The sequence below is a fragment of the Bacillus rossius genome, chromosome 8 (genome assembly GCF_032445375.1).
Source record: "Bacillus rossius redtenbacheri isolate Brsri chromosome 8, Brsri_v3, whole genome shotgun sequence".
NCBI lineage: Eukaryota > Metazoa > Arthropoda > Insecta > Phasmatodea > Bacillidae > Bacillus > Bacillus rossius.
The window spans coordinates 66,596,401-66,616,305 of record NC_086336.1 but is presented as its reverse complement, the minus strand read 5'-3'; the positions used below and the strand labels follow the sequence as shown (position 1 = coordinate 66,616,305).

At 34.6% G+C, this 19,905-nt stretch overlaps 1 protein-coding gene across 14 annotated transcripts in view; it reads left to right on the top strand.

Annotated features, from left to right (window-relative positions):
• The first annotated feature begins 2,708 nt into the window (after positions 1 to 2,708).
• LOC134535148 (uncharacterized) overlaps positions 2,709 to 19,905 on the top strand; it is a 67,499-nt gene continuing 50,302 nt past the window's right edge. For 2 of the 14 annotated variants that reach the window (XM_063374116.1, XM_063374113.1), the window contains exon 1: positions 2,761 to 2,831. The gene's annotated coding sequence lies outside the window, so the exon portion shown is untranslated. Of the gene's footprint in view, positions 2,963 to 19,905 lie in introns of all 14 variants that reach the window. The other 12 variants (XM_063374112.1, XM_063374106.1, XM_063374114.1 and 9 more) reach the window with 10 other exon arrangements.

The following is a 19,905-nucleotide window of genomic DNA, read 5'->3' as shown; positions in this document are numbered from 1 at the left end:
ACCCACCTCTTTCCGGAACAGACCCTTGTCTGAAAGACATTGTACATGTCTCCGACCTGGTGCTTCTATGGAATGTTAGTTCAGCCAGCGCCCATAGATGGCAACTATAATTTATACACATACAGACTAAACAATGGTGTGTCTTGGCCTCTATTAAACTGTGGCACCAATGAGCATTCATGTGTAACTTAGTAATGTTGTAAAGTATTTGTTAAATTAGGGAAGTGTGCCGAGATGGGTAACTGTATTTTGCCACTGTATGCCACTGACCTTTGTACCAGGCTGGGGGATATATTACTCCAGCAATGTTGGCCTGGTGGGATCCTTACCCCAGAGAAATCTAGGGAAATACAGCAGTAATATTGGATTGGTGTTTTTTTTACTGCTCTCTCTCTCTCTCTCTCTCTCTCTCTCTCTCTCTCTCTCTCTCTCTCTCTCTCTCTCTCTCTCTCTCTCTCATTCCAGGCAGGGAAATCATCAGCCGGACAAGAAGGAACTCTTCGGTAGCGCCTGACCCCGCTACACCTCGGGGGTTTTCAACCCCACAACCCTCCATCACCTACGGTCTCTGGCTGGGACACGTCAGCACTGAATAACTAGCTCTACGAAAACCTCCCTCTTAAATTCAATCACAGCCGAAGGCCTAGTGGGCCACGCCGGGGCAGAAAGTATCCACGCCCAACACCATTGGTTAGCGACTGTGCTAGCCTGGCGCCCACCGGAACATACCCACACACCACCACTTCCCACTAGGCCCCGCCCAGTTCTCGAAGCCAAGACCGCGGGTTTCGGCAGTAAAACGTAATTAATTATTCAGTGCGAGTGTGTGTAGTGTCAGCGTATTTGTCAAGTGTAATTGTGTAACTTGTGCCCATCCACACTTTGTGAGATGCGGGAATAAAAACCAGCACCTAAATAATGTTTTCTTTATTTCGTAGACGCCCCCTGAACAGTTAGGAAACAGTCCTCTACACTGTTTAGGGCCAGTGCGTATTAAAAGCAGGGACTCCCTTCCACCATCAACAGCCGCCGAACCTAGTGGAACACGCAGGGGCAAAAACCCACGACCATCTCGGTTAATACTCAAATTAACCTGGCGCCCGCCGGAGATTTCATTAAGAGCCACTAAAAACACTAGGACTGCCCCGGGTCTCGATCACGAGACCGCGGGTGACGGCAATGTATAACTGTAAATATGTAAATGACATGTTCCATATCCTTATGGTTTCTACCAAAAGAAGGCTCAATGGAATACAAATAAATAAATCAAGTAAATAAATAAATAATAAATAAATAAATATCCTAAATTGTGTGCTGAAAAACGCATTTAAATAAATGCAATAAGCGGAATGACAAACCAGAGGCCTAACACAAATGAAAAGGCAAGCATGGCTAATACTTAAGAAAATATAGTACCTTTTGAAAGACTAGCAAATGCAAGATCTCACAACACAACATGGTTCGAGGGGTCTTCAAAGTCGCACACATGCTAATGACAATACTAAAGTTAAATCCAAAAGAAGGAGGAAGTTAGACCCGGCCGACCAACCACAGCAATTTTGAAGAAACTAAATGCCCAAAACTATGAACAAACACATGCCATGTCTCTTCGCGATTTCATGCCACACATTTACAGTATTAATTTTACTTTCAGGAACAACATGTCCTGCTTCATGCTCATAACAAAGGGATACCGAAAGTTTAAAAATTAAAAAGATTCCGAGCGAATGAAGTTAGGGGCTTACATAGCACACTCCCTAAGCCTAAAACTCATGCGCACATACAGAGATTGTTGGTCAGCAAGCGAGTGGAGAAGGGAGGCAGCAATCTAAGGGGATGGACTAAAGAGGGGGTGTACCCAGGAGAAAAAGGAATCGGCGCCAGCGCCACGAAAATTTACGGAAGAGGGGTAATTTTTTACAAACTTGTAATAAACCTGACAACTTACCAGACCATCCTTACTCAGTAAATCCCGAATGGTCTACAGCCTGGGCGCTGAATGCCAAACTTAGTAATTAGAATAAGCTCTAACATATAGTTTTGAAAATGGCAGTAGATTACGCCTAGAGCTCATAATTTGGCGTAGGGTGGGAAAATAGATTCCATGAGATGGCTTGAAAGAGAGGAACGGTCATACGGTAGATGTCCTGAGATGTGGTACTCATAGCTGAGAAAAACAAGAACTACATGGGGTCTTATTTTAATTAATCATGTGTCTGACAGGTGACGCGCTGTGCCCACTCTAGTGGTAGTGACCGCTGAGTCGTATCAAAGAAAAAAAGAAGGCAGGCTTTGCAACAACCTAAATGGTGACACTAGGGCCGGGCGACAGTAGAGTGGATTTGTGGTTACGAAAGTGCCAGAAGTTGTTTTGCCTTAACGATTGTTGGTTTTTTTATTGGTTGGAGAGAGGAGCATGCCAAAACTATTGGCACCATATGAGTCGGGCTACTGAGGCACTCTGTAATCAGGCACGCATGCGAGTTTTCAATTACCCAGAGTTCGTACTTCAAGTTATTATAATCTTATTCAGTATATAGTTGGCTTTTGCTGAGACTGCCTGACGTTCTGCATTCCAGTAGCTTTATCAGAGATGCCGATAAACGTAATTCCAAATTATTTATTAGCTACCTTTAAATATAATTTTTCTGCTCAAAAAATTAATATAGGATGGAAGCCTAGTTTATAAAACAGTTTTAGTTTTCCTTACTCTTTGGCTAATATGAGACACACATATTTTTCATTATTCTTTTTTTTTACATCGAATTGTATCTGGCGGGGCATAACCTTCGTTCAGATATTATGCGAGTTGCTATTGTGAACTGTGCATTGTAAGTGTGGAAGGTGTGTGAAGCTATAGTTAAGTTGATTTTAGATGGTTTTTAAAATATAGTTTTTATTTTGTAACTGTTCCATTTGGAAGCCTATTCTTTAATTTTTGCGTTAATTTTAATTGCATGAGGTAATTCCCGGGCTGTGATTGATTTAGTTTTAATTAAATTTTGTATATTTGGTCTTAAACGGGACTTAATATTTTATTGTTGCAAGGATACATTTTAAATGTCGTGGCGTATTCGCTACAAAATCCTTGGAAAAAAAACTTAAAAGAGTACTTTTATGTCATGTTTTTTTACTATGTTGTGAAAGGGCTTTTTGCAAAATATAATATGAACCCTATAGCCCTGTAGTATCTACTTTTAGCTATCATCCGGAAATTTTTTAGATTACCCTAACATATTCAACTAGTTTATAATTTTGCATCCCTTGTTCTGTTCAATAAACTACACAGTTTTGATTGACTTCTAACATTATTTTCAACTAGTTTATAATTTTGCATACCTTGTTCTGTTTAATAAACTACACAGTTTTGATTGACTTCTAAAACTTTCACAACTTAATAATTATACAGATTATAGTAAAAAAGAAAAATCTATTTTGCAAGATTTTATTTGTTGACTGACATAAAAGTACAAAGGTTTGGAACTTTTAACAGTTTCAACTATATGTATTTACAACTGATTCAAAAGAGATACATGTTACAATGTTTTTACTGTTCTTCAATGTAGTCACCATGTCGTCGCTCCGCTCGCCCTCCCTCGTCGCTCGACGCCCGGTTGCTCAGTTGTACTAGGTAGAGTGGGGTTCGGCCAGTGTGACCCGGGAGGGACAAGCTAAGACGTAGAATTAATATCCACCAGTTCGCGACGATCACCCGATTTATTGATACAAGGCTCTTTACATGGGGCTGTCCCCACACCGCCTGCGACAGTCTGGTTGGCGCGCTGCGACGCGAGAGTTTATCCCCTGACCTGATACTCCGCGTTACGCCCTGGCTAACCTGCACCGTACTATGTCCGGTAGTTCAGAGGCACACGGAAAGGTGGCGCGATACTAACACACTACGCCACGGGCTACTGTTTGTAGTACTAAATGCCCCGCCAGAAAATATATGCTCCGCAGAGGCCACTATTCCTCGCCACATAAAAGAACAAGCTATAATTAGGAAGTTGACACCTAGCTGCCCCTATGCCTGCGTCGCGATGCACTTACTCCTGGTTGGCTCACAGCTCAGCGACCGTCTCGAGGCACGACTCTCTCGTGACGCGACCGCTCCTCGCGCCTGCCTGGCAATGACTAACTCACCTCCGCGCTGCGGCACGGCGCGCGACGGCTAATCCCTTCCCCTCCCTCGCGTCCCGCGCCGCCCCTGACGTGTCGCAGGCGGGTGTGACGTAGTCGCCCAGTGAACATGATAAGAACAAAACATAAGCACTTCAAATGAGAGAATTAATTATTTACAATAAAAATAATGTTAATAAATATTTACAATGGTATGTCATGCTGTAACACAGCGTCCAGTCTTTACGTATTCACCGTTGATTCCCCTGGCGCGTGCGAATCTCGCATGCCCCCCCCCCCCTTCCTGCCCTAGCCGCACTGCTCAAATCGGCGCACGCATGACACAGGGCAGGAGAAGGCGTTGGCGTGGCATAACGGGCAGTGAGAGCTGGGTCGACACTTGGGTCGACGTCAACCAGCATTGTGTGCAACCCGTTTCCAGCGATGTGGAAGTTGTATGATACCTTTAGCAGCGCCTTTTGTCTTGATATTTCAAATGGAGCGGTCTTCTGACCGAAGAATCTCTGGAACATTTCTGAAGCGAATGCCACTAAGTGGTTCCTTCATTTTAGGAATCAAGTGAAAAGTCGCAAGGTGTAGCATGATGGATGATACAGCACTTCTCAGCTCCGGCAGTCAAACAAATTAGCCACAGCGTGCGCTGCGTGCGGCTGAGCAATGTCCTGCAAGATGATGAGTGTGTTCTGCAGACAGTGTCGCCGCTTCAGTAAGGCAATGCAGATTCCTCGCAAGTCTCTCAAAGACTTTATTGACACTATTGTGCTGTATGACCTCTGGCGCATTCAATCTTTATCCAACGCCATCGTTCCTGTTTTGAAAACGTGACAACACTACATTCGACCGCGAGCTACACGAGACTGTTCTTCTCGTCAGTGTGCATGCGCATGATGTGGGAAGGGAGAGTCTATTTGCTCTGAGGTAAAGTAGGTGGGCTATGTAACTAATGTGTGGTATTAGCGACATTATTTGGTTCTGTTGCATAGCGTCTCTGCATCAGTGTTACCACTATTCAAGTTCCAACCCTCGTATTTTAAATGTTGTAGTCCTAAACTACCCTTCATTTTGGTTACAATAATCTAGATCTGCATACACCTAGCCTTTTTAGAAAATACTACACATTACGGCAAAGCAAAACGTAATTTCACATAATGCCAAAAAATCACCTTTTCGTTGGACTCACTCTTAATACTCCAGTGGCACGCTCACACAAGTAACCTAAACTATGAATTCTGTGAAACTTTAGAATTTTAATGCAATATAACAAAATGGGTAATACGTCAAATTATGAAAAAAAACGCACATGCACCACTACATTATGCATTCACAAACAAAAAAAAAAAGCACTGACACACTACTTGTTTGCATTAAACTTCTACAGACACCTTCATATTCACCTGTTACCATAAATAATGTGTAAAACACATGTAAGGCTGGATTTGTAAACTATGCAACCAACACAACCAACGCAAGAAAATCAAGGTCATTTAAAACTTGTAAGTCACAGATGTCACAAACTTAATAACTTAAAATAATTATATAATAGAAAACAATTTTCTACCTTGGGCTTATTTTTATTATTCTTATTTACCATGAAAACAAAAGAAATTGTCATTAATTTTATTTAAAAGTGTTGGTTTTTTTTCACTGTATAAAAGGTTAACAAGTATAAACCAGGGGCGAACCCAGTGTTGACTGAACGGAGGCGCTGGATTGCTTATATAAAGTTAAGCATTGCCGCCGTGTGTTCAAAGCGGACGGACATGTGTGTGCAATCGCGCTCCGTGTACCTATCTCTATGTTCGGGTGATACCTACGGTAGTTTTGTGTCAAACCAGTATTAATAATTCACTTGACTTCTTGGGGTTCCCCTCGACCCTAAGTGATGCGTGTACTAATCACGATCTAACTCATCCGAGTATGTTTCGATCACCCACGAAAAAAACTACTAATGCGTCGGGATCATGTGATAAAGCTATGTATGATCTGCGTATCGAACCATTAAAGTCAGATCAAATAAATATGGAAGTTCTATATAATCTAGTGAAATCACTAAGTGTCAAAGTTGATGAACTAAAAAGTGAGAACCTTGTGCTAAAAATGCCACTCTTTGATTCCAGAGAAGAAACTGTCAAAATTAAGCAAGAAATTATATAAATCAAGGAACATTTATCATCATGCAAAGACCATAATACAACGTATAGTCAAGTAATTAAGAATTCTTCCAATCACAAGACAGCTGAACGTGTAATTTCTCAACGGGACACGGGGAACCGCAGCCAGCCGCGTGACCTACTTATCAGTCAGCAGGAATCCCGCTGCGTCATGTTACACTATGTCAAAGAACGAGTCGACAGTATACCCTTCACGTTAGTGGAACACAGGCGCAAGTCCAACACAAGAGATAACAGTGACACAAAACGCTCAACGGAAATGAAGAAAACGCCTATTAAAATTGGGATTCGTAACATTTCCACACTTAAAATGTTACCCAAACCAGCACCTAAAAGAATGAAAGCTCTTTTTGTGACTCGTTTCGACCCAAGTGTACAAGAACAAGAAATTGTAGAATACATTTCAAGTGAACTGAACTTAGATCAAATTAAAGTAACGAAGTTGAAAACTAAATTTAATTCATATGCCTCCTTCCATGTTTAGGTTTTAGAAGAGTTTTCTGGCCCAGCGGCTGCCTAATAAGCCCCTTCTATGGTAAATTACACCCAGAACAAATCTTGAGTAACTCAACCACTACCGAGGAACTAAGCACCTCTACCTGCAACATCACATCTAATTCTACTGCTATTGCTAAGCCTACATCTGCTCCAACTTCTTCCTTAGCGCCTGGAGGGGCTTCTCACTAGTTCAGTGTGAAACTTAACAACAAGGAGTTTATTCTATTTTACCAGAATGTAAGAGGCCTGAGAACCAAAGCAATTGAATTTTTTGAAAATATCTCGCGTAGTGATAATGATTTAGTATGTCTAACTGAAACGTGGTTCACCGATAATAGTCTGAATTCTCATTATTTCAACAATAATTACCTTATTTACAGAACTGATAGGGACCCTGTATTAACTTTGAAGAGTAGAGGTGGTGGTGTCCTGACTGCTGTTAATAAACAAAATTTAAAAATGTAACATCTACGCACAAATATGACTACCCAGGAATAGAAAATACATGATAAACTTTAAATCATTGGGAATATGTATTTATATTCCCCTTCAAACAACTCCTTCAGCTTTCACATCATACTTTGAAGCCCTTGAAGATAAGTTTGTGATTTCTGATGTCTCTTTAATAATTATTAGCGATTTCAATGTTCCAGGCATTGACTGGCCTAAACTGCATACCCAAAATATAGTTCAATCAAATATTAAGTTGGAAGCCAGATCAGTAATCAACTTTGTATCAGCAAGAGGTTTAACTCAGCTTCAGACCTGCCAACTCTCACGGTTTTGGTGTGAGGCTCACGATTTTAAGGTCCATCTCACGCCCTCACGCCAAAATAGTGTTTCCTCACGATTTTTCGGGGCCCCAAGAGTTTGTTTATAAAAGTTACAAAACAAGTTTTACGAAAGCTTACAGTAACGAGTTTCCATCAATACTCGAGTCACGTAAAGGAAGCAATTTTGCGTTTTGTAGCATGTGCCGTGCTGATTTTTCTATCTCACATAGTGGAAGAGGAGACATTGTGAAACATGTCGCTACAAAAAAACACAACTAACACGTGAAGTGTATTGCTTCCAATAAAAAAATTAATTTTGCTGTGAACAGTGATAATAGTGTTACACGAGCAGAATGTTATTTTACATCTTTTTTAGTTGCAGCCCTGCATGATCACTACAGGACAGCCCTAAATTATGTTCAACTAAATTAAATCTGAAACCTATAATTTTTTGAAATAAATTTTGAAGCAGAGACCATGTAACATATGTACAGGTATGTCACTTAAATTTAAAGATTCTCATTTGTTGTTTTTTATATCTAACCTGTATTCATGGGCCTGAAAATTTGTATCGAGGACCTCATGATTTTTTAAATATGAATGTTAGCAGGTCTGCAGCTTAATCATACTCAACCTTCGGCCCAACTCTTGGACCTATGTCTCACTAATATTGAATCATGTCTGGTTAGCATCGCTCTGGAACCACTAGTTAAAGAAGATAGTTTTCATCCTGCATTAGAGATAACCTTCCAATTTGATGATATGTCAATAAACAATAATACATCGTCTTCATATAAAAACTATAAGATTGGTGACTATCTCGGCCTTTTTATTGCTCTTAGGGACCATGACTGGTCAATTTTATACAATTCTAAAAATATTAATACCATGGTTGACTACTTAACTTGTACAATGAATGATTTCATAGAATTATATGTACCTACTACTATTAAAAAGTCTACAAAATATCCCCTATGGTTTTCTAACCAGCTAATAAAATCTCTTAAGAAGAAATCGCACTATCATAAATTATATAACCAAAATCTGAATCTGTTTTAGTATTCATTATTCGCAGATTACCGCAAGGAAACTAAATCACTTCTGTGTAGGGATAAATCAAACTGGCTTTGTAATATTAACAATAAAATTAAGCAAAACCTTAAAATTTTTTGGAATTATGTTAAAACAATGAGAAAAGGTTATAGTCAGCATCCCTCAATTAAAATTAAAATTAATGACTCAATTACGGATAATAATAATTTAATTGCGAATTGCTTTGCTGAATATTTTTCAAGTGTCTATGTAACTACAAAAAACATAAATAACCAATATATTTCCCCTTGTAGTTCATACAATATCCCTATGTCTAATATCTCGATTAGTCTACTCCTATGGAGTATAAAAACCTTAAAATCAGTACAATTGTCCACAGGACCTGATAACATACCAAATTTTATTATCAAAGGTTGCTCCTTAATACTTGCTCCTCTCTTACAGCATAATATATAATTTGAGTATTGTAAATAGCATCTACCCCGAAAAATGGAAAATTGCCAAGGCTATCCCTGTACACAAAAAGGGCAAAAATTCTATTGTTTCAAATTACAGGCCTATATTCCTTTTAAATGGATTTGCCAAAATATTTGATAAAATAATATTTAAGCACTTAGCGTTTAATGTAAATAATAGATTGTCCGATTCACAGCATGGGTTCATAACAGGTAAAACAACCATGACAAACTTAGTCTCTTTTCTTAATCCCATTTATTCTGAAGTCATCACACGTGGTCAAGCAGATGTTTGTTACTTTGATGTAGCTAAAGCTTTGGACACAGTTAATCATCAAATACTTCTAAGCAAATGTTCTAAAATTGGGCTAAGTGATAAATATTTATCATGGTTAACAAGCTATTTAAATAACAGAAACTTTTATGTTTCAGTACAGAATATAAATTCAGATCTCCACCAACTCCTTCTGGCATCTCTCAAGGTGGCACACTATCTCCTTTACTTTTCAATATTTACATTGATGATATAATATCTGGATTAAAGAACTCAATTGGCACTCTTTTTGCTGATGACTTAAAGATATATAGAAAAATCACTTCCTATCATGACAACTATCTACTACAATGTGATATTACAGAAATGGCTAATTGCTGCACAAATAATTAGGTCAATCTAAACATGGAAAAAACTGCTATCATTACCTTCTCTAGAAAAATCTACCCGTTGCAATATGAATACAAACTTGATAACTCACCTATTACAAAATCTCAACATGTCAAAGACCTAGGAATTTTACTTGATCAAAAACTATTTTAACATTGAAAACATTATCTCGGTATCTAACAAAATACTTGGTCTAATTAAATTTATCACCTTCAACACCTCAAATATCGACTATTCTCTCTCTTTATACAGCACTAATACGTTCGAAACTTGAATATGGTTCTATTATATGGAATAGCATCAATAACACTGACATTGAAAAGCTTGATAGGATTCAATCTAAAGTATCTGACTATATTAACAAAAAATTAAATACCATCAATAACATAGATTTAAATTCCCTCCTTGGTTCATTATCAACTAGAAAAAATTCTTAGATGCCATTTTTGTTACACGCTTTATATTAGCTTCACCTGTATGTTTGTTTGTATGTTTGTAACGGAGCCCTTTGGGTGTGATTTTGACCCACTTTAAACTGCCAGATTTCATTCAAACTTTGTAGATTTATCGAGGACCGATGACAATACACTAATTTGATAAGATTATTCCATTATTCAATTTGCAAAATAAGATTTTTGTCAATTTATATAATTTTACAATATTTAGTAGGCTTTGTTTATATCGCGACAAAGACAAACTGAAAGAAAAGAGTTCACACATTGTAAAGAAAACCATTTCGTTCATGTGCGAACTCTTTTCTTTCAGTTTGTCTTTGGCGCGATATAAACAAAGCCTACTAAATATTGTGACATTTAATTAAATGAAAAGTGAGAGTGGGTTATGATTATTGTGAACAATATACTTTCTTGAAGAGAATATTATTTATATTTGTAAAAATATGAAGGGAAAAAAACCTGAAATAAGGGCTTTAAATGTTTCTTTCGTTAAATAGAGAAACACAATTACGTCTTTGTTTCATTTTACCAATTAACCAAGAGTGAAACATTATTATAAAACAACATTTTCTGTAAATATTTCACGAAACATGGAAAAATTGAAGTTTGATTTTGCTGTGAAACCAACAGCAGATGGGAAATCCAACACCATATGCATAACCTCAATAGCTACACCTGATGGGCAGATTTTTGAAATTACACTCGAACACCAACCTGAAAATCTACACCAAGCAGTTACAAATACTCCAAACTTTGCCAAAGTCAGTAAATCATTAAATAAAAGACATCAAACACGGAAAATATGGATAAGTTTGACAGATGATATATCAAAAACGTATTTGGATAGAGAGCATAACTTACAGTTCTAGGATTTTTACCTGGAAGAAATTGAGGAAAAAACAAAAAGTGCTGAATCTATACCTAGTGGATCAAATAAAAAATTGGAAAAACTGTTAGAAAAATTTCTTGAAGGAAAAAAAAATATATCTGAAACTCAAAATTTAGGGAAAATTGCAAAAGATTTTATTTATGATTGAGAAATTCACGGGCAGAAACTAAAATGCTTACCAGTGGATTAAAGATTTCAACAAAGAATGTGAACGTTTCCTAATCAAAGAAGACAAAAAGAAAATAGAAATTTTAAAACATTTCTTAGAATACTCCAGTGTAGTTTGGTACAACTGCATGCAAATGAAACTTACAGTGGAATCGGACTGGAACAAATGGGAGAAAATTTTTTGTGAGACATTTTCAAACAAAGGATGGTCACCCATCAGATATGCTGATTTAGAATAAACATCAATGACTTCCCGAATATATTGATTTTCATAGCAGGATATTGAAATTATTGACTACTGTAGTTCTTCAACACGCTAAATTGGATATATATTTTAAGAGCACCCAATATCTACTCAAATTAACTTTAATAGTAAAGTCATGTAATAAATAAAAAATTGAGCCACATCTAGAGACACTTCTGAGATAAAACAATATTTATCAATATTATTTTAACTGCAGCCAATATCTATTGAATATCTACTTTAATAGTAAATTGATGTAATAACTATCAAGTTTTTTTACATTGTTATAAAATTTCTTTCATACGTCGATAAAGAAGTATCACTTTAAATTATAAATATATCAAACCAAAAAATAGAAAATAAATTTTAATAAATTTGAATTAAGAATAGTGTAAATTTTTTTTAATAAATATAAATTAATAATATTGTATATAAGAAAAAATGTATTTTATTTAAAAAAAAAGCTAGGGGTGCTTTTTAAGATATTATCGAAATGATAATCCTTCTACTCATATATGTCAATAAAATTTTTATAACTATTGACACCATTCACCAATGCTTCCGATAGCAATAAATTAGATTCCATTCAGAATAAATTTTATAAAATAATTTAACTTAAAAACTTCTCTCAGATTACAATAGATTCTCTTTCTGAATGCCGTATCTATCTGGATTATGTATTTATTAAAAACTGTTACTGTTCAAAATTGAATTGTAAGTTCATTCTTGATAATTCTGGCATTAGAATTCCCCAATTTAACAGCCTTTTAACATCTACCCTATGTACATACCATAAAAAGAATGATATAATTTTTTGACTCATTTCTAATTTCAATAAAATTTATCATCTTAATCTAAAAATGTAGCTATATAATGTATTTTTGTTTTTAAATTTTTTTTGTATGTAAGCCTGCAATTAGTAATTTCATTATAATGTCTATGTTTTGTATTTCTTTTTATGCATTTTATATTTTGATGTTAATTTTTAATACGTAGTTATATTTTAAACTTTATTTGTTTGTTTGTATAGTTTATATGTTGTCCTTGTATATATGTGTCGTGCCCACCGCTAAAGCCCTCAGCTGTTGGTGGGCATGTTACAATATTAATAAATAAATAAATAAATTGCTAGAAAATAACTGTTGTATTCATTTTCTTTCAATTCTTAAACACGACAGTCAAAAATTGGCTGTAATGCTTTCATATTCATTTTGTATTGTTAGAAGCATTATGCTGACCTAATAGTTTTTGTTAAAATTTTTTGTAAACTCTTAGTACTCTAGCTATCAGCACAGCACTTTTTCATCAACACTTTTAAATTGTTGGTCACTATAATTATGCTGGATAACGTATTTTTGACTAATGATAAAGTTATCAATTTCTCTAATACAACAAAGTAACTCGCCATCAAGTAATAAATATAGATTAAGATACACTTTTTCAATTTCAATTAATTATAAAGAAAACAGATGCATATTAATATTAAAATGTTAGTATTTGTGTGTATTTTTAACTTTGCAATATGAAAAATTTTAAACGAACTTGTTTCATCTAAACATGATTCTGATTTATGTTATTATAAAAACATTACAATTATGTTCAAATTAAATTAATTTGTGAATTTTTATCATTTCTCCCATTGCTATTTCCCAAAATGTTCAGATGCAAAAATTAAAATCCTTACACATAGCTGTCAAATAAAAATAAATGATGCTCAAAATTATATTAAATTTTGATGAAATAATTATATTAAATTAAAATTCATTATGAAGAGTTTTGTTTGGATTGTATACACATAATGCTAGTAAGAGACAGTCTTGGAGGTTAGTGGGAGCACAGGCCGTGAGCAGAGCAGCGGCTGAGTCGCTCGTGTGGCCGGCTCGGCCTCCGAGTTGAGGAGGGCGTGTTAGGGGCGAGGGGAAAACCAGCACAAATGACAACGCTGATGCTCAATAAGGTCTGCACCCAGCAGGGACTGTGGAAGCGGGAGGCTTTTAAACACGCGTTTGTCCTAAGACAACTCGCAACTGATTGCTTACTACTGCCAACGCAGTCTATATACAGACCAGCTGAGTGGTGGGGGATTTAGAGTTTGATACCCATACCATAATATATTATCAAAATTAAAATTTGGGTTAGTGACGATTGTCGGTGGGTGAACCATTGCCTTGATGGAAATGAGACGGAGTGGAGCGTGCAAGAAGACGTGGTGTGTAAGTGTATGGACCTCTTACTCCTACTACGAGGCTGAGCTTACAGCTGCAGACACACACGAGAGAACTGACTTCCTGCGACACTCTGTGTCTTATCTCGGGCAGCGACGTCACTTCCCAAGTGACTCACAAGGCCATCTTGTGTTCTTCGCACTGCAATAATGTGCAGCAATTGTCCCATCTTGTGCGAGCTGCTTTATTGTCTCTCCATCTGCCACTTCCCTCGTATTACGATACAGTTGTCATTTCCATAAGTTATCAATGTAATCAATTACAATATTCAGAAAACTAGAGTTATTGATGGGTATTTTGAAAATTGTGAACACTATACAGTTGGCTAGATGTGTTAGTGTAGTTAACCGTATTGTTCGGCATACCTTTTTTCTTAAAGATTTGGTAAAAATGGAATTAAGGCTCTGGTTTGTGTAAAACAAGATATTTTACCTTGTTAGTATGTGTTAGTCTGCTGTCTGCCTGCTCACAAAACTTCACTAAATGTTGACAGTAGTGCACATCAGCTGTTGTCAGTAAAACTCATAAGTCACCGGCTTTCATTCTCTCATTGGTTCCAAACAAAACATATTGGTCTGGTACATTTGTGTTTCCTGTTGATGTAGGAATTATTATTATTTTTTTTTTCAAATAATTTATATCTTAATTCTGAATGAACTGGAACTAAACATATGTAGGCTACATATTTTTATTAGCTATAAAATATTACATATCTACAAATATTCTACATCCTCAAAAAAATGTTTTGCATAAATACACTGTACTCATCCTCTGTACTGTTACGCATTACTATTTTTCAGATAGTAAATATATTTCTGTAAAAATTAAGTAATAAATTTAGATTTTAGGCACCATATTCTTCTTGCTCGCAGGCAATCTAAGAACATACAACCTGATGCAATACTTTACAAATGGCCATATTTACAATGGCTGTCAAAAATTAGTGATGTAACATGAATCTATTTCTTATATAGGAGAAATTTGTAATTTGTGTGGAATATTTTGTAAAATAGTTGATATTTGGCACCCAGATTTATCACTAGCTTTAAATTATAAGAATAACAAATGAATGGGTGAGTTTAAAAAGGACAAGATACCACATAACCAAACTTTTGTGAAACAAGAAAACTCCATAGCAACCAAACTAAATAATGAATAAAGAAACTTATTGTTAGAAAGTTGCTCCTTATAACCTTAAGTAACATACACACAAATTTATTTTACCATTATATTGTTAGGCCTATAATGGCTGTGTTTAAAATTAGTGGAATCTTTCCCATAATTTGCTAACTTGGCAAGCAACAACGAATGGTTAACAGTATCAAAGTTTTGCTAGATCGAAATAACAGGCGTCAGCCTGTTCCTTTTGTTACTGCATTACAGATGGTATTAAGAAAAGTAATTAGATTATTGGATGTGGACATACTAGAGCTGAAGTCATGTTGATTGCAAGTTAGTTAAAGAGAATAATATATTTCATATTAATCAAAATGATTTATAAATTCTTGTTATTATTGAAATAAGTGTTGTTTGTATAATAATTATCATTATTGATATGGAGTGTTTTATTATTTAGAATGTTTATGTTTATTATTATTTCCGATGACCCAGTGAACTTCGTACCACCTAAAATTAATTTGATTGTAACTCTTCATAAGAGATTATCAATCCTTATATCAACCAGCCAACTCTAATTGATTGAGATGGAAAATTTCAGCCGCATCGTGTACGGTTTGAGTTTAGTTTGGTTATTAAATGAAACTCGTTTGTAATTTAAAGAATTCAATGTATTTTATTTACATGAAAGATAAATGCAGTTAACATTCAAATGTAAAGCTTTTTGGTAAACTACAATTTTCGCTTTGTTTTTCGGCACATAAATAAACAATGATGATGGCTTTCCGACACGCGAAAATGCGACATACAGTTTTCCATAAGCAAAACTCGGAAACTCCAAGTTAATTCCACAAATTTCCAACGACTGGCCTTGTGATTTGTTGATCGTCATCATGAAGGCCAGAGGCACGGGAATTGCAGCCGTTTAAAATCGAATGGCAAGTCCGTTGGAATCATCGGGAGGCGCGGAATCAAAATATCCTCTCCTTGAACTTTCCCTTGATAATCGTCGCCTCGAATAACTTTTATATCTATTGCTTGAATATTTAACTATGATAGATGGAATTTTTTATATACATTGATTTTTATCGTTTAGTTTTGATGTTAAATTAATTGGTATATTGTTTTTGCTGCTATAACTAAGAGTGCTTAAACTTCGTTTTCTCCTTGACTTCCCTGAGCTATAGCAGCTCCTACTCCTGTATCATTAGTACATTCAGCAACTCTTGTTATACTGCTGGGGTGTATTTATTCATTTAATTTAATCCTATATATGTTTATAGATCTTAATTACCTACTTTATTTATTTCTGGCTTTTCTGCTAATTTTGAAAATGATTTGAAGAGTATTATGGCCTTGTCTATATTAAGACAGTTCGGTTGATAATATCAATTTTATCATTTGGTATTTTTATTTAACTTTTTTTTTTAATTTATTGAGATACACATTATTTAATGCTTTATTATTCATGTGTTCTAGGGTTATTATTAATTCATTTAAGGAGTGTCAAGATAATCGTTCAATCCAATACCCATGACGTCTATGTTTTTCTGTTGCTAGTCGTTGTTTATGTGGATCTCCTTTTTTATCAGGGTTTTATTTTAAGGATTTAATTATAGATATTTATTCTGTTGATTATATTTAAAAAAATTTCGTATAATTTTTTTTATGTTTTTGTTGGTTTAACTGTTATAGAATTTGTTTAGTTTATTATTTGAATAGGGATTTTTTTTTCCTATTCAGTTTCTGATGAAAGTTATGTTGTTTGGTATAATTGTTTTATTAGTAGTTTCTATTTTGGGTGGTTGTATATTGAGATGAATATTACTTCCTTTTCCTTGTTTGATTTTGATGCCTTTTATATTGAAAATAATAATTCTTATGGTTTTTTAATAGGATATTTTATAAATAATTTTTATTTATTTGATTTATTGTAAAATTATTATATGTATAACATTTGTTTATTATTTGCTAATATATGATTTAGTTTTTTTTACTATTCAAAGTACTCATTTTATTTATCTTTTTGTTTAAAATTTAATCGATACAGGGAGTTTGGTTGATAAGATTTTATGGGAGGTCAGGGTTTATATGTTTTATTATGAAAGATGTCTTTATATAATCCAACTATTAAAAATATTTTTAATTTATTTTATATTTAATTTTGGTTTATTTTATTAATATTAATTTATTTTATAGAGTTTAATATTGAAGATATTATGGAAGAAGTTTTTATTAGAATTATTAAGAAATATTTTATTATAATTTTACAATGAAGATGTAATGTTTTATTTCAACTATATAAATATAGATATAAATAGGTTTTAACCATTGAAATAATTAGTTAGCAGCTGTTATTATATCATATAAGAAAATGTAAAATATAAATTGAAACAGACGGGATACGACCACATGTACTAGTGATTTCTAGCCATGAATAATACTGCTTTGCTAAATACATTTTTTTTCATCCTAATGTAAAACCTTGAGTTATCAATTATGCAATCCTAAAATGATTACGTATTTTTATGGTTGCAAATATTTGTGACTATTAAAGTCTGTAAAATGTATTCCAGAACATTTTTGCTATCACAGAGATAGGCTTATAAGCTTGATATGTTCCCCAGTGTTCATATATGCATATATATATAATATATATTACATATATATATAATATATATTACATATATATATATATATATTACATATATATATATTACATATATATATTACATATATATATATATTAATGCCGCCACACACAGATGACCAGGGTGGTTTATCTTGGATAGCCGGAGTGGTTCCTTCATCGGGTTGAGTTGCGGTCCGTAAGATGGCAGCAGCAAACTACCACTGAATGAAAGCTCATAACTAGTATTTTTAAATAAATTGTATTTATTTTTATTTTTGAATATTATAATTGCATACTAAAATTTTAACTACTAACATGAATGTGCTAAAAACCTTGTAGTAAAACAAAATCATTTTTAAAAACATAAACTGACCTCAGGTGGAAGCGTGGTTAGTTGGAAGAGGAATGGCAGTGTAGCATTTTGATAGTAAATGGAGCTTTGTTCTGAGTTCTTTAAGATTATCTTTCGGTGATAGCTATTTCTGTACATAAAAACTGCCATTATCATGGCAAAAAATAAGCACAATTGTTTTGTGCCCCAGTGTGCGAATAACGTTTGTGTGAACCCTGATGCTATTGTGTTCTGATTTCCAGAACGTGCTGAAAGGTAAGTGATTTTTCGAAATATAAAATGTTTCTGTATATTAAAAATTAAGACATGGCATAGGTGTATAAGCTTTTTGTTGTGAAAGGTTAATCTAAAAATCTATACTGCTCGTAAGGGTATCATGCCGAGATTTATGTAAAGGCGAGAATACGATGGACATATACGTTTACATGGTATTAACCTCAAAGAGTTAACTTGTATGCAATACATTCTAACTACAAATTCATATAGATAAGCAAATAAAATAATGCAGGTGATAGTATTAAGAAAAGTTCTAGGCCTATTTGGTTAAAATTTGGCCAATCATTTTTGAAAACTAATTTATCCAGAGATCGATTTCAGGTTGCTGGATGGATTTGTGAGTGGTTAAGTTGATTAAGCTCAGTAAGCTGAGATCGGATATGTTGGCTGAACTAAAATAAACAAATGCCTTATGCTGTAAAGTAATTTTCAGCAGTGAATGAAGTGTACCTATATAAGAAAATTACTGTGCTATGTAAGGTAAATTGTTAACACATTTTACAGCTATCTAATACTACAATACAATTGTATTATATACTTTATACTTTCCTACACCATGTGTTCATTACCAATAACACTACGTCTATACTCATTACACCTTTTAGCAGTATTGATCAATTACCTTCGTGCTCTATTTCTAATTATATTCATTTCTACAACTAATAGTAAATGCTGCAAAATTTACTTCTAACCTAGCGGCGGGTAGCATATAATAAAATTAATGGACTGCTCACACAGTCCTCATTTATTCCTACATCCTCATTTATTATCAATCCATAACATTTATTTTTTATACTCCCATATCCATTTACTGTACATAATTGTTCCTCAAAACTCTCTTCGTTTCATTAACCAAACGTTCATTAGGCCTACATCATTCCCGCTTTAACAGCCTAACATTCCTCTACCAACACTACCAACAAAACATGCTCACATCAAACAATAACCTCTTCAACTCCCACACTTACATGACAATATTCTGACGTCTTATCGCTACTATATGATGTCACTACATCTCCCCTCAGTGATTCTCAACCAATCAGAAAGCTGGATCAAATATTAGAATTGACCCTAACATTTAAATACTGTGTAGAAGGTTTGGCCTATTAGAAATGGTGAAAGCAATGCTACGTTCTCACATGAAAGACAAAATTCACATGAAATAAATAGTTTGCATTGGAATTGGTTTTACAGAACACATCTGTCATGATTCTGTCCTAATTGCCACAGCAGAGATGAAACCAATTTAATATGTAAAAGCTGGTAGTGATTTTTAAGTGCACCATAATAATGTTATTTTTACGAGTGTCACCAAATATAGTCACATTACCTCACAACTCTAAGCAAAAAATTCCTATTTTTTATAATTAACACTTATATCAATAAACATGTATGTGTTTATGTCCATTGTAGTCCAGGCCTAAGTGGTATCACATCAGATATTTTATGGTTTTGTCCAAAAGCATTAGGCCTGATCATATCACTCGGTAAAAGTTCCGTATCACGTATCCAGTCAATCACTTGATCCTGATGGCATGATCCTGTACAATTGATCCTGTGGTACATGATGCTTGCTGTTTTAATTCAGTACGTTGACAGATCCTGAACATAACAAAAATATCACAATACAAAGAAGGTATCTCAGATGTTGAGTAATTTTATTTTTTTTATTCAACTTGTGATCAAAATTCATTTTTATCACAAGTTTTTTTAACATCCAGGATCTTTTGATGACCGAAATTAAAACAGCAAGCATCATGTACCAATCATTTTAGTTAAAAAGTGCATTTAAAC